Below are 15,265 nucleotides of genomic sequence, written 5' to 3' on the forward strand. Positions count from 1 at the left end.
GATATTTGGCAGTAGAAATAGAAAGGACAATGTAGTTTTGGATACTGAAAAGATTTCTAAGATGCTGTAGAAACAGCAGCCATAACTATTAGCAACAATCTAAATACAAGTCTGTAGGAGTGATAAAAGAGAAGACAGCACTGAGGCTTCTGCTATTATTAATCATTGGGGAGATGGAGCAGGGAATTCAGGATCTGGCTTGTTAGATTTGAGCACATGGAGGAACTTGGAGCTGTGACAGTCTGGGAGGGCACCCTGCCATTGTGTGCCATACACTTTGTCCTTCAAAGGTCATATTTAGAACTCTAGTGGAAGCATGCACTTGCTGGGAAGCCAATGAGATTTAAAGGCAGTCTAAAAACATTCAAGCTGTCCTCAGCCCTGTGTCAGAATGGCCAGTGTGCCCAGCACATCACCAAGCAACTTGGGTGAAACACAGGGCATTTTAATGCAAGACATTTTAGCACAGTCCAAAGATGCTGTCATGACAGATGTCAGCAGTGATTCACTGCCTCTCATTTACCACGTGATTAACCCACCTTTCATTCATTCTCTCTAATTTTTACTTTTTTTTTTTTTTTTTTTTTTTAGAAATCATCATGTTCTCATCTTTTCCCATATAAAACCGTCAACTTGTCAAAAAAGAGAGGAGCTGGAAAAAATTCCTCTCCTTTTCACCTTGTCTGGCTTCTTTCAAACTGAGCTATGCAAAGCTCTAGTGCAGCCTGACAAGTCCTAACTGCTGAGATTTCACAGATGCTGGGGGAATGGTGGTGGGAGGGAATAGGGGAATTGTTCCTGCAAGGCCTTTGCTGCAAGATACTGCACTCTGCAGGGGCTCTCACAAACACCTTGCGATTGAGGGAGGGCAGGCAGCTAAAATGGAGCAGATGGAGTCACATTCAACAGGAAAGCAATGGAAGCAGGAATAGAAAAATACGATAAATCTTCAATTTCAATGTAAGAAAAGCGGCTGATTTAAACAGCCAGGAAAAGTGGAAACTTATTTCTGTAATGAGACTGGCCCCTGGAAATGAAGCAGAGGATCCTGAGTCATTATTTGGTATGTTTTATTTTAAGGCAGAGGACTGAAACTGGATTGCAGGATTACTGTGCTACAAGCAGGCCATCTGTCCATAACTGTATTAGACATGATAATGTTCTTTTCTTCACAGCTATTAATACCATGGCTCCAGTTGGCCTGCTCCTCTGCATTGTCTGCCTGGATCTGCCTGGTAAACAGGCAGTGGAAGAGACTGCTATATTCCTAAGACAAATATATTGGTTTGAGTCTAAAAACTTACACTGTAGAGATAGTGAAGTAAAGGGAGCATCTCTTTTCTGCCATGCAATATGTAAACCCCTGGTAGTGGGAAAGTTTAGTAGGTCAGTGCTCAGCAGCAGATCTGGACCACTTTACACTGGTGGTGGTGTTCAGGCATTCACTGCATGATGATGGCACTAGACCGTGACAGTGCCACCTTCTTATTTTATCCTTTCACATAATTTAGACAGTTCTTACTGAAGAGATTTGGAGAAGCATTCCTGATTTGTTGCTTTCTTATGCAGAACTCTAGTTCCCTGCCAGGTGTAATTATAACTGTAGGCATATTTAGGAATCAAGATAATATTTTATGGGTAACAGGAACAGGGTGGGGAGCAGCGACATGATGAAAAGTGAGATCTGCAGAAAGAAATCAGATTTTGCAATAGCAAAATTCCAGCTTATTTGCCTCTTTGACTGTGACACCTTTTGGTTTTGCAGTAGTTGTAAGTGGCATTTAATCATCAGAATACACAGGGATGCAAGTACTCTGTGATTATATTGTGACTTTCTTCTGCCACCATCTGGAACAACAATTGAGTTTACAGCTAGGAGAATATCTCTCTTCTTGTCTTTTTTCTCAGTTGTTATCTTTCCAGATGGAAGATAGGATCTAAGTTTCTCTTCAATAATGGTCAAGCCCTATTTCTTAACCAGTAGTTGCTGTTGGAGCTCTTTTTCCCCCTGTTATACCAGATTCACTGTCTTTCAGGAAGCAGGATTTTGCTCAGGAATCACCTTGGTCCAGAGATTCTTTGAAGTCTGCTGAAAAATGTGTACTCAGCCTTCATGCCACTGAATGAGCAGCCATCAAGGGCATTGGTTATGAGTCTTCATCAGGAGTTTCTTCTCCTCCAGGTTTGGCTTCCAAGATGGACACCACCTTCCTTTGCTTTTACATTCAATATGCTTATCCTCAGGTCCTGAGCTCTGTTCTTCATTTGCCAGGAGCTCAGAGCTTCTGAAGCTGCTGGTGGCAGGGCAGGACTTGCGGAAGAAACACTTCTTCCATCAGCTTCCCAGAGGAAGGGACATTTTTCTGGCAGCCATCCAGCTCCTGCAAGCTGAATATGACAGTAAGGTCACAGTTTCAGGCTTTTCAAAAAGCCTTTCCTCTCTGTCCATTTGAACCATTCACCTTTGAACAACAGAGCTCTGAGCTGAAAGAACAACTTGTCGTACAGCAATCTGCAGCAGCGTCACCCTGGGTCCCCTTTGCAGACTGTGAAGAGCAGTGGGAGGCTTTGAGTATACTGTACCTCATCCAAAAGGAGCCACTGAAAAGGGTCAGACAACAGCTACTCTGCAGATGTCTGTGCTTTCTCTGCTGGCTGCAGAGTGAGCCTGATGTACCTAACTCATCTCCAGGTGTCCATATTGTAGATATTTGCAATTAGGTGAGAGAAAGTCAGTCTCTCTTCTAGTCTAGATACCAGTTTGTCTTTCAAGGGATTGAATATATTATGTCTCAAGTATATCAGTACTAGCTCTGCATTTCATACAGTCCTTGTTAATCTTTATTCAAAATCATAATCATAACGTCCTGTGTTAACCTCATAGGTCTTCAGAAATGTAAGTCTATGTTCAGGGAAGATACTGACCTAACTGTTTCCTCATGCTGAGCTGCAGCAAAGTAGCTGCTGGTACCTACCTGGAGGAGCACTGAGCAGAGGCAGAAGTAGTTGAGCATGGCTGACCAGGGCTGCTGCTCTTCAGGGAAGGAGTCGGGGCTTGGTGGGAGCAGTGACTAAAAGGAGCCTGCCATGATCAACGGCAGGGGCAGGGAGAACAGCTAGTGCTTTCAGGAGGCATTGGAGTCCAGGCATACAGTACCATGGGGGCAAGAGCACACTAAAGCAAATAGCTCTAGGCAGTTTATGTCTTCTTGCTCCCTTCTGCCTGGCCATTGTCTTTGATTAAGACACTCTCATCACTTTAGTTCTTAAACTGTGAGACATCCCACAGTGCAGGTTGTCTCAATCCAGAGGAAGTGCAATTACACTATTACAGTGGGTTCAGTGTCATTATAAAAAGTTTGAAAGAATATTCCTTGGGCATAACAGCATCATTTTGCCAATATTCTGTAACTCAATAAACAAGCCGTAGACCACTGATTCATAGCTAGTGGAAAAAAGAATCACAATTCTCACTAATAACATTTCTTGTTTCTGATTTGACAATAGCTGATGGCAGCTTTTATAGACTGATCTCTGCTGAGCACACACCTGCAAGGAAATGAACCTGTGAGCTAATGCATTGTATAGTCTTAGCGCAGGAATAATTTGTACAAATTAATGATAAAAGCCAAATCCAACGAAGACTGCTCTGACAGCAGCTAGTGAGGGACAGGCCTAGAGGGGGTAGGTGACTTCCCCATGCACTTCCGTCAGAGTCCACATGGTGCCCTGCTCTTCCAGCTGAGACTAGTTCCAAAGTAAGCCAACCTTTTGCAACAGCTGCTTTTGGTTGTGAGTTCTCCCTTGCATGTGTAATCCCCATCTGAGTCAATGTTCTTCACTGCAAGGAAGGATTGAACAGTTTAGCACCAGGTTGAGGGAGGAGATGATGAAAAATGAGGAAAGATACCATATGTGGGGAAAGCAAGTGGTAGTGTATTCCTGGGGCCAAAGGAGAGTTTCTCAGATTCTTCTTTATTCAGCATTTCAGGGCAAAACCTCATCTTGAGGAGAGTTACTTCTTGCTGCAGTTGCTCTTTGTGGTAAACTGCTTTTGCAATACTGTTTCTGATGGAGGATATGTAAGGCTCTAGGGTGGTCAGTGCTTTGTACTGAAGGTCAAACTTCACTGTAAAAGGTTAAGTAACTGTCATGCCTAACTCTGCGTAAAGCTTCAAATGAAATCAGTCTTGATGGCTTCATGCTTCTTGTCTTTCCAGGTGCTCACTGGGCCTTTTAGTATAGTCTGAGATAAGATGTTTACAAAATGTGTCTCAGGTTTGTCTCCAGTAATCAACCAAAAACAGTTCTAAGAAAAAAAGTGCTTTTCCCTGCAAATAATTGCCAGGTGATTTACAACACTAGTATGTGTGAGCCTAAATCAGCTTGATTGAGAGCAGAGATTGAACTGTTTTTCTGCATGTATCAGATCATCCGAATAGAGAAACAGTCTCAAGAAAACTGACTATAGCTGTTCCACTTCTGTGGTTTAGCTGTTTATTAGCGCAAGGAGGACTATGCCACTGCTTTGAGCATACAAATGCATTATGGATGTTGATGGCCCCTTGTAAACAGTAAAACGTGAGAAAAGTTGCAGAAACAGACAGTCCTTACTCAGCAGTCCTTCAGAGATATGGGCTAACAGGTAGTGTGAAGCAAACTGATTTTCACACTGTAGTTTTTAAGGGATGTATGGGAGCCTCTTGGTGGTAAAACTGTGTAAGTGTATCTTCTGATGGAGTTACTCTGTCACAGAATATTTGCTGTGTCTAAAATGGAGTCAGGATGGACATGTTCCCTGTAAAAGATGGTTCTCAATCAGGCTTGAGGGACCGGTTTAGTAAGTTTTTCTTCCCTCTTTCAGGAGAAAAAATGCATGAGTTTGTTTTTGGAGACATATATGTTCTCAATTCCATCAAAAGAAACTTCCCTCCCATGCATTTTAAATGTTCCTTTCCCTTGCCATGATCAATCTGCAACAAGGTTATGATGTGATACTGAATGCTGAAGCTTTCTTGTCCTGAGGAAAGATGATATCTGAAAGGTAAGGTGAAGCAAAATGGAGTTCTCTTCTAAACTAATGAAATGAAATGCAATGCCTTGTGCTAAGTGAAAACAGGCTGCTTGATACGTCTCCTAAACATTAGTGCGCGACACAAGAGGTGATTTACTTACTTTTTTTTTCTGTGTGTAGATTAAGCCTGGGTCCTAGAAAACTACACTTTCTCCCATATGATACCGCCAGTTCTCACTCACTTGGGGAAATATTCTCCTGGTAGAGAAATAAATGATTCCTTACCTGTATGGAGGAACCTATGGCTAAACCAGTAGAGACTGCAATTTTTTTTTTTTTCGGTTTATACTTCTGAGGTACCTAAAGGTGTGTTGTTCATTGGGGAGGATAAATTCACAGTGAAGAACTCAGTTAGAATACAAATGCTATAAACAAAATTAAAATGGCAAATACACTCCACCCTTCCAGTTCTCATCCACAATTTATTAGCCAGTTTATCTATTCTGCTCTCATTAATTCTTTTTGATCATGTATGTCTTTTTCTGTCTTCGTTTTGCACTCATCCCGAGTACACTGTGCTGCAACAAGCAAGAACTATTCAGCAGATGTTTCTGCTTTGCGGACTCTGGCATTCCGTACTTGGTTGTTTCTTGACAACTAGAAATCCTGACTGGGATGTTTCATTTTTCTCACAGGAGCTTTGGGAGCACCATAGAATAACATCTAATCAGTACTAATTCCTGTAGCTTGTATTAACATTAATTACTCAACTTTGGGGACAGAACGTACCCTTAGCAAATTTGCAGATGATGCTAAAGTGAGGGAATGCTTAACATGCTGAACAGCAGAGTTACAATCCAAAGAAACTTGAGTATAGGGCCAACAGGAACTTCATGAAGTGCAGGAAGGGGAGTGCAAAGCTCTGCACCTGGAGAGGAATAACACTAGGCATCAGCACAGGCTGAGAACAGGCTAGCTGAAAAGGGCCTGGGTGTTACAGTGGATGCCAAGCTGTGTGTGTTAGCAGTGCACTCTCAATGCAGACAACACAGACTACACAGTGGGCACTGTCAGGGGCAGCGTGATCAGCAGTCCAAAGGGAAGTGATAATTTCACACTGGTGAAGCTGCACTTCAAATAATTTCAAGTTCACAGACGCTGGAGTCCAGGAGGAAAGCGGAGAGACCACAGAGGGTAGAGTACTAATAGGATGATCAGGGACCTGGAGCACAGACCTACAAGGAGAGCTTGGGGAGCTTGTCTAGCCTAGCCTGGTGAAGAGATTATTGGTCAGACTTGTAACAATAGGATACAGCTATTTGGTTAGGAGCTACAGAGATGTCTGAGACAAGGTCTTCTCAACAGGGGCAGATGGTATAACAAGGAGCAACAGTCACATGTTGCAGCTTTGGAAGTTCAGCAGGTTAGATGTTAGGAAAAAATTCTTCACTGAGGAGGTGGTGCAGCACTGGAACAGGTTACCCAGAGAGGTCAAGGACTTTCTGTCCTTGAAGTTCTCAGGAGTTATCTAGGCAGATCAACAGCTGATCTGATCTAGTGTTGGTAACAGTCTTGCTTCTTATGGGAGGCAGGACAGAGGCATCCAGAGATCCCTTCCATCCAACACTGATGATTATATGAATTTGAGGGATGCAGTAAGCCAATCTAAGAATCCTCTTGCAGTCAAACTTTAACTGAACAGCCCATAGTTATGAAGTGTTACTGAGAAGTGAACTGTATCTTCATGTACAATGGGAAAACTATTCTCCTAAATCGTGCTTCATGTGTTATAAAGCTGCAACAGAGTACATGACTCCCAGATGAGTTTAACATAGGGGCAACTTTTCTTACTGGCTTGTGCCCTAGTTCTGGAAGACCTGTAGTACATGCTAACATGTAAGTATGGACTTTGTTTTAAGTCTTTGCATCTATCTGTTGTTTGGTTAAAGTCCAAAAGTATGTGCGTAATTCTTTAATGAATCAAAGCATTTGCAAGTCCTTAACTGGCTCCTGATGGCTGTTATATTCCTGAAGTACCTCAGCTGTGGCTAACTCTGAAGAATTAAGTCAGACAAACTGAATGTACTTTTTACATTGTGCACATCTGCGTCCCATTTTCAGGTTACCAGTTCACAAAATAGTATATCTGTCTTCCAAGTGAAACTTCCATGAAAACACAAGCTGCTCCCATGTCCTCATGAGTGCAGTTCTTCCCAGAGGAAAACCCCTCAACATCTGCAGAAGCAATAACTATTTCGGCAAGAGAATTTGCTGTCCCTTGCAAAATCCACCAAAAAGAACTGAGGGGAATTTTAAAAAGTAAAGTTGAACATGCAAGAAGTCCATGACATTCTTTAGTGATGCATCAGATTTTTGCCTTGTTGCACTAAAGGCAAGAATGTTATCACTATAGTGGACTCATTATTCACAGAGCTGATTAATTTGCTGTCACAGAGCCAAAGATATTTTTTCACAGTATCTCAGAATCACAGAATCATCAAGGTTGGAAAAGACCTTGAAGATCATCTAGTCCAACCATTAACTTAACACTGACCATTCTCAAATACACCATATCCCTAAGCGCTACGTTGATCTGACTCTTAAACACCTTCAGGCATGGGGACTCCACCACTGCCCGGGGAAGCACATTCCAATGCCTAAAAAACCTCTTCCAGAAAGAAATGCTTCCTCATATCCAGTCTAAACCTTCCCTGGTGCAACTTGAGGCCATTACCTCTTGTCCTATCGCTTGTTAGTTGATTAAAGAGACTCATCCCCAGCAATCTGCAACCTCCTTTCAGGTATCTGTAGAGGGCGATGAGGTCTCCCCTCAGCCTCCTCTTCTCCAGACTAAACACCCCCAGTTCCCTCAGCCGTTCCCCATACGACCTGTGCTCCAGACCCTGCACCAGCTCCGTTGCCCTTCTCTGGACACACCTGAGTAGTTCAATGTCCTTTTTGTAGTGAGGGGCCCAAAACTGAACACAGGAATCAAGGTGCGGCCTCACCAGTGCCGAGTACAGGGGTCAGATCCCTTCCCTGTCCCTGCTGGCCACACTATTGCTGACACAAGCCAGGATGCCATTGGCCTTCTTGGCCCCCTGGGCACACTGCTGGCTCCTGTTCAGCCGGCTGTCAATCAACACCCCCAGGTCCCTCTCTGACTGGCAGCTCTCCAGCCACTCCTCCCCAAGCCTGTAGCGCTGCTGGGGGTTGTTGTGGCCCAAGAGCAGCCCCCGGCATTTGGCCTTATTGAAACTCCTCCAGTTGGCCTCAGCCCATGGCTCCAGCCTGTCCAGGTCTCTCTGCAGAGCCTCCCTACCCTCGAGCAGATCAACACTCCCACCCAGCTGGGTGTCATCTGCAAACTGACTGAGGGTGCACTCGATCCCCTCGTCTAGATCATCAGTAAAGATGTTAAACAGGAGTGGCCCCAAAACCAAGCCCTGGGGGACACCACGCGTGACCGGCCGCCAACTGGATTTAACTCCATTCACCACAACTCTCTGGGCCTGGACATCCAGACAGTTTTTACCCAGCAAACTGTGTGCCTATCCAAGCCATGAGCAGCCAGTTTCACCAGGAGAATGCTGTGGGAAATGGTGTCAAAGGCCTTACTAAAGTCAAGGTAAACTACATCACAGCCTTTCCCTCATCCACTAAGCAGGTCGCCCTGTCATAGAAGGAGATCAGGTTCATCAGGCAGGACCTGCCTTTCATAAACCCGTGCTGACTGGGCCTGAGCATCTGGTTGTCCCACATGTGTTGTGTGATGGTACTCAGGATGAGCTGCTCCATCAGCTTCCTGGGCACTGACGTCAAGCTAACAGGCTTGTAATTTCCCAGTTTATCTTTCTGATCCTTCTTATATATAGGCATCACATTGGCCAATTTCCAATCTGTCGGGACCTCCCCAGTCAGCCAGGACTGCTGGTAAATGGTGGAAAGCGGCTTGGCGAGCACCCCAGCCAGCTCCTTCAGCACCCTCGGGTGTATTCCATCTGGTCCCATAGACTTGTGTGTGTCTATGTCACTGACTGTCTCCTCCTGGAATGCGGGGGGGTCGTTCTCCCAGATTCTGTCTTCTGGCTGAGAAGGCTGGATTCCCTCAGTACAAATACTCTTATTATTAAAGACTGAGGCAAAGAAGGCATTAAGCACCTCAGCCTTTTCCTTATCACTTGTTACCATGTTTCCTCCTTTGTCTAGCAGGGGATGGAGGCTCTCCCTGGTCTTTCCTTTGCTGTTGACCTACTTATAGAAACATTTCTTGTTATCCTTGATTGCTGAAGCCAGATTAATTTCTAGCTGGGCTTTAGGCTTCCTGATTTCCACCCTGCATATCCTCACAGCCTCTCTGTAATCACTGTGTGTGGCTAGCCCCTTCTTCCAAAGGCTGTAAACTCTCCTTTTCTCCCTGAGTTGCAGCCAAAGCTCCCTGTTCAGCCAGGGTGGTCTTCTCTGGCACTGGCTTCTCTTACAGCACCTGGGGACTGCCTGCTCCTGAGCCATTAAGACTTTCTTCTTAAAGAGTGCCCAGCCTTCCTGGACCCCCATACCCTTCAGGACCATCTCCCAAGGGATTCTGTCAAGCTGATGCCCAAGTAAGACAAAGTCAGCTCTTTGGAAATCCAGATGTCAGTTCTGCTACCCCCTCTCCTGTCCTCTCTAAGAATGGAGAACTCTATTATTTCATGATTGCTGTGCCCTAATCAGCCTCCAACCACCACATCATCCACCAGTCCTTCTGTGTTCAGAAAGAAGAGATCCAGCAGGGCACCTTTTCTTGTTGATTCACTCACCAGGTCTGTCAGGAAGTTGTCTCCCACACATTCCAGGAATCTCTGGGACTGCTCCCACTCTCCTATGTTGTATTTCCAGCAGATGTCTGGGAAGTTAAAGTCTCCCACAAGAACAAGGGCAAGCGATCATGAGATTTCTCCTAAGTGCCACCTCTCTGTTCTGGTTGGGTGGCCTATAGTAGACTCCCACTACCACACCTGCCCTGTTGGCCTTCCCCCTGATTCTAACACAAAGACACTCCACCCTGTCTTCACTATACTTGTGCTCAAAGCAATCGTAACATTCCCTAACATACAGTGCCACCCCACCGCCTCTCCTTCCTTGTTTATCCCTCCTAAAGAGTTTGTAGCCATCAATTGGCGCACTGCAGTCATGGGAGACATCCCAACATGTTTCTGTAATAGCCATTACATCATAATTTTCCTGTTTCATCGTGGCTTCAATCTTCTCCTGTTTGTTGCCCACGCTGTGTGCACTGGTGTAGATGCACTTCAGATGGGCTGATGTCCCCAGCACATTTTTGCATTTAGAGGTCCTAAATCCAGCCTGAGCTTTCACAGGTGTTACCACAGTTACTGATCCATCCATATCCCTTGCATCTTTGTTGTGCCCCATGTCTCCATCCCTTGCCTCCACTGCGATGGCAGGGTGAGGGCCATCGCTGGCACACCAGCCCACAAACTGTGGTTATCTACCCTGGGGCTTATGTCTGGGAGTTCCAGTTTTGTCCCCTTCCCCCTTCAAATCTAGTTGAAAGCTCTGTCAATGAGCCCAGCTAACTCCTGCCCCAATATCCTTTTTTCCTCTCCAGGACAGGTGCATCCCATCTGATGTGAAAAAGTCTGTATACTAACCCATGACTGAAAAATCTGAAGTCCTGCCAGCAACACCAGTCTTGGATCCACAAGCTCATCTGTTGGATTCTCCTGTAATCTTCTTCATCCATCCCTGCAAATGAAGGGACGGAAGAGAACACTATTTGTGCCCCTGACCCCTTAATCATTTTCCCCAAGGCCCTGAAATCTCTCTTCACTGGTTTAGGACTTCTCCTGGTTGAAAAACCAAGAGGGTAGTAGTCCTTGGATCTCACTAGAGTGGGGAGTTTTGCTGTGAGGTCCTTCACCCGGGCCCCAGGGAGGCAGTGACTTCCCTATGAAGTGGGTCTGGTCTGAGCATTGGGCCTTCAACACCCCTCAGAGTGGTATCATCCACTGCAATGACCCTTCTGGGGTTCTTTTTGGAATTAGTTTTAATACCTGGTCTAGAATGACCTGGCCTTGGTGGACCTTCATCTTCCTTTTTATTTGGCTCTTTTTCATCATCCTTCTCTGCTTCATTCACAAGTTCCAGCGCCCTGAATCTGTTGTGAAGGGGCACCATGGAAGGCGAGGGAGGTCAGGAAGGGATTTTCCTGTCTCCTTGAGCAGGGACCTGTTTCCAAGCTCCCCCATCTCTTAGGCTCCCTCCTTCTGCCTGGTAGCAAGAGGGTGAGGGATCACCTGACTCTTTTGGAGCCTCCATTTGCTCCTGTTGCTTCAGGGGTGCCAAGGTGCTGCTCCACCAATCAGTCTCGTGTCAGTATGAGTGAAAACTGTGAGGCTGAATTCAAAGTGTGTTTCAGGCCTGTGGAAACCTTTGCTAAGGCTCTTTTTTGAGTAATCCTGTACAAAGCTCAGAGAGAGGGCATTATATGTTGAGACATTCTCATTAGACTGCAGCATTTGGATGATATGTGTATCTTTGTACAGCTATGTGAGCTTAAACATCTGAAAACTCAGATGCCCACTGGGAAGTTCAGTGTACTTTTTCAGAATTGTTTTCTGTTTCTCCTATTGTTTTCTTTCTTTTTTCTTTTTTCTTTTTTTTTCCATGTACTTTTCTGGTACTCTTATTCCATGGAGATAGTGGTTGTATCTTGTATAGAACAACCTTTTGCTATGTTCAAATCCCATTAAGTGATCAATGCTTCCTGGTAGGTTTGAAAGGGTTGCAAGTTGTCATTTTTAGTTATGAACAGGTAAGTTAGTGAATGTCCCATTTGATAAAGATTTCTTATCATTAGAGAGATAAGAACTATGCATGTAACATGAAAGGAACTTATGAGGTCCTGATGACAGCTCTTGTCTTTTGTTTCCTTTCAGAAATACAGTACTTTGAGGTTAAGTGGCTTCCTGTTTTAACTTTGGCTTCAGAAATACATAAAGGTATATATTTTGTTAACCCCAAAATGTCTTGCAAATCCTTCAGCCAGATTCTTGTTGTCCAGTATCGTGTCTTTGTTTTCAGACATTGATATTTGCTTAGTGTAACTGAGTTTGCATTACTGTAATACAAATTACTTCATCCAGGAAAGGAAGAATAACAAAGTTCAAGTACTGTGACTTTTTGTTTGATCTTCACTCATGCTTTAATTTCCATATCAATTATGTATTATGGGAAGCCAGAGACAGAATTAGTGTCAAGAAAAAACAGAAAGAAAAAATTGCCTGAACATGCAAGACTCTCCAGAGTCAGCTCATTCAGCCATTATAATAAATACATTTGTACAAGGTTCTTTCTGTCTCATCATTTTGTCCTGAAGCTGTGATTTAGTCAAATGAAAGAATGGAAAAGTACCACATGCTATAATGGACGTGTGTACAAAACATTAATTTATGCCTTTTCCAAAGCTGTTACATTGTCCTGTTTTCAGCCCACTGGATAATGTATGGGGTTCAGAAACTGTTTTGTACTTCTGCCAGCTGCCCTCTGTGCAGTGATAATGCTCATTCCCCCCTCCTCTATTGTTGTAACACAACTGGTCCATTTGCGACAGAGGTAGTATAAAAAGAAACACCACCTACAACGGTTGTGTGTCTCAGTAGCTACCCTTAGAAGGACTCATGGCTAGACCCTTCAGACAGGTTTAGATCAACATTTAAGGTAGATGCAGTAATCCACTTTAAGACAGACACAATGTGTGTTTTGAAAAGGAATCATTCATGAAACAATTAAGTATTTTTTTAAAATGTTTGGGCCTAGCTTTCCATTGAGTATTGCTGTTAATCTTTGTGGCGCTGCTGTCTTTTTAAAAGGATATCACTGAATTAATATAAAGAAGTCACATGCATATATAATTAGGAGACTGCTATGTGAAATACAGCTTATTTTAAACAATCACTTATTGACATGAATACTTGATGCTAGAGATACCATTTGGTGCTTGGCTAAGCATAAAGACCCATAAGCAAGTATCCATGATTTAGAAAGAGAAGCTGGAAGTAAGGACAAGATTCAGCTTCAGAGGGTAGACGTCTACATTAGGAATCTGAAAGCAATATCCCATGTGAGTTGGGTGCATAAGTACCCATTCTATTCAAAGGAGAATCAGTGTTTTATTTAGCTGTCTGTAGGTAAATATGTGATGAACAGAAATTCCTTTAAGATACCTGAAGTATCATCTTTGCACTGGCAAATATGATGCAAGGCACAAGGGAATTCTGTGCTTTTCTGCACATAAATAAAAGCTGTGAAAGATACCATAGGATAACTGAAACGGCTCTGTGGGCCTACATGCAGACAAATGAAAGAGTCCTTGATCTCCAGTGACTATATTAGGAATTCAGACATCCAGACCACACATGGTCCACATATAGGTAGTCCTCCCAATTTGTGAGTTTGAATGGAAAGAAGAATCTAAAAGTGAATAGTCTTCACTAAAGTTGAGGGTGAGTATAAAGCCATTTTAAATGTATGCCTAAAGATCCATAAAAACATAGTTTTTGAATTGTTGGACTTGTTATAGATGAGGCTTTAATGACTAGTTATAGTGATTGAGAATCTGGGCTCACAGTTGTGCAAGAGTAGTCCTTCTGGGCAATGACAGAACTCAGAGTGTCCATTCATTAAAGTCCTCAGCTTTTGTTCACTGACTCCTTAATGGACCTCTCATTTTTAGTTACTTACTAGGCTGTTCTGGTTTGCATAAGAATAAGCCTAAGTACTTATAAGATTTCTTTGGTCTGGGTAAATCACAGTGTTCTCTTCTTTTACAAGATACCTCTTGTAAATGCTCTGAGTGTAGATTCCCTTTAGAGAAGCAAGATCCTGAGATGCAATTACATCCCATGGATGTGGACTCACAAGTTCACCAGTTGTTGTTTTCCAGAGCACAATACCTGTAGGCAGTCTGTTTAAAAGCTGTTTTTCACAGAAACTGAGTATTAGAAGTTTCTTACATACTAACAAAGTTTTCACTTCCAACTGTGAGAGAGACTCATGGACCTAGACAAAACAAACATCTGAGTTTCTACCCTCACACCATGTTCTTTGGACTTAGGCCAGGTGTTTTAGGATCTCTAGAATTCCTTCTGTGCATGTGTTCTGTACAGCCCATTTTTCTCCCTGAGTATTTGCCAGAGTATAAAAACAAATTCCTTGTCAGCTGAAACTGGTGAATTTACTTCTGTGAGATTTTGTTCACATACCCCTAGCATTTTTCAAGTGGCCTCTGAAAAGACTTCTTATCTATTGGATCCCAAAGCAAATCAATCTGCAGTTAGGGGCAGTTAACCTAATCATATTCCTATGCAGTTTTTCAGAGGTTAAAAATGCTGTCATTACCTCCTGAACTGTTCGCTCCCTTTCTCACTTGTGACTGTGATGTTCTGGCATTTGCATTGCTTATTCAAAAGTCAGTTGTGTTCAAAGAGTTAATGAAGAAGGCAACAGACTTACACTGAGAAAGCACACAAGGCACCTGCTACAATTCAGCCTGTCCCTTGCTCCTAATCGCTATCTGCTCATTGAACAACACTGAGTTAAATCTCCAGTTTAGAGAAACTCTCAGTATTACACTGATTTCATCAAAGCAATGGTGATTTACACTAACTGAGGGTCCGGTTATGTTTGGATTTTTAAAAATAGCCCAGCAGATGAGTGTAGAGAGTGTAAAGGATTAGCACTTAAGCCCTATTTGTGGTTCATTCTATTACATATTTAATCTGTGTTCAAAATGCTTGTGTGGTTTGCTTTGAGGGAATAATTCTCCCATTTCAATTTTGGTTTCTTCATCCTACCTGCAGTGTTAAGAGCTTTTTCCAGAAAATTACCTTGCAGCAGAAGACCATAGTATGTTGAGTGAAACATTCAATGGGCAGAAACTGCAATCTGGACATTTTCAAGGGTAGATCAAATTACACAGCTTGCTGTAGAAAGTGCAAACAAATTTTAGACTGGTCAGCGCTTATCCATTTTGAAAGTACATCACTTTGGAAAGAGACTTGCTCAGCTAATCTATAGCTGTCATGGAAATGTAATTTTTCCTTCTCCAAACCAATAACGGGCACCTGGCAAGCTTGCTTGTGCAACCATGCATTCAAGTCTAGCAGTTTCCATGGAAACGCATCAAACTGTCGCACCCGTTTTCTAACATGCTGCCATTTCACAAACACAGGACAAGCTGTTTTG

This window comes from Athene noctua, chromosome 3 (assembly GCF_965140245.1).
Source record: "Athene noctua chromosome 3, bAthNoc1.hap1.1, whole genome shotgun sequence".
Lineage (NCBI taxonomy): Eukaryota > Metazoa > Chordata > Aves > Strigiformes > Strigidae > Athene > Athene noctua.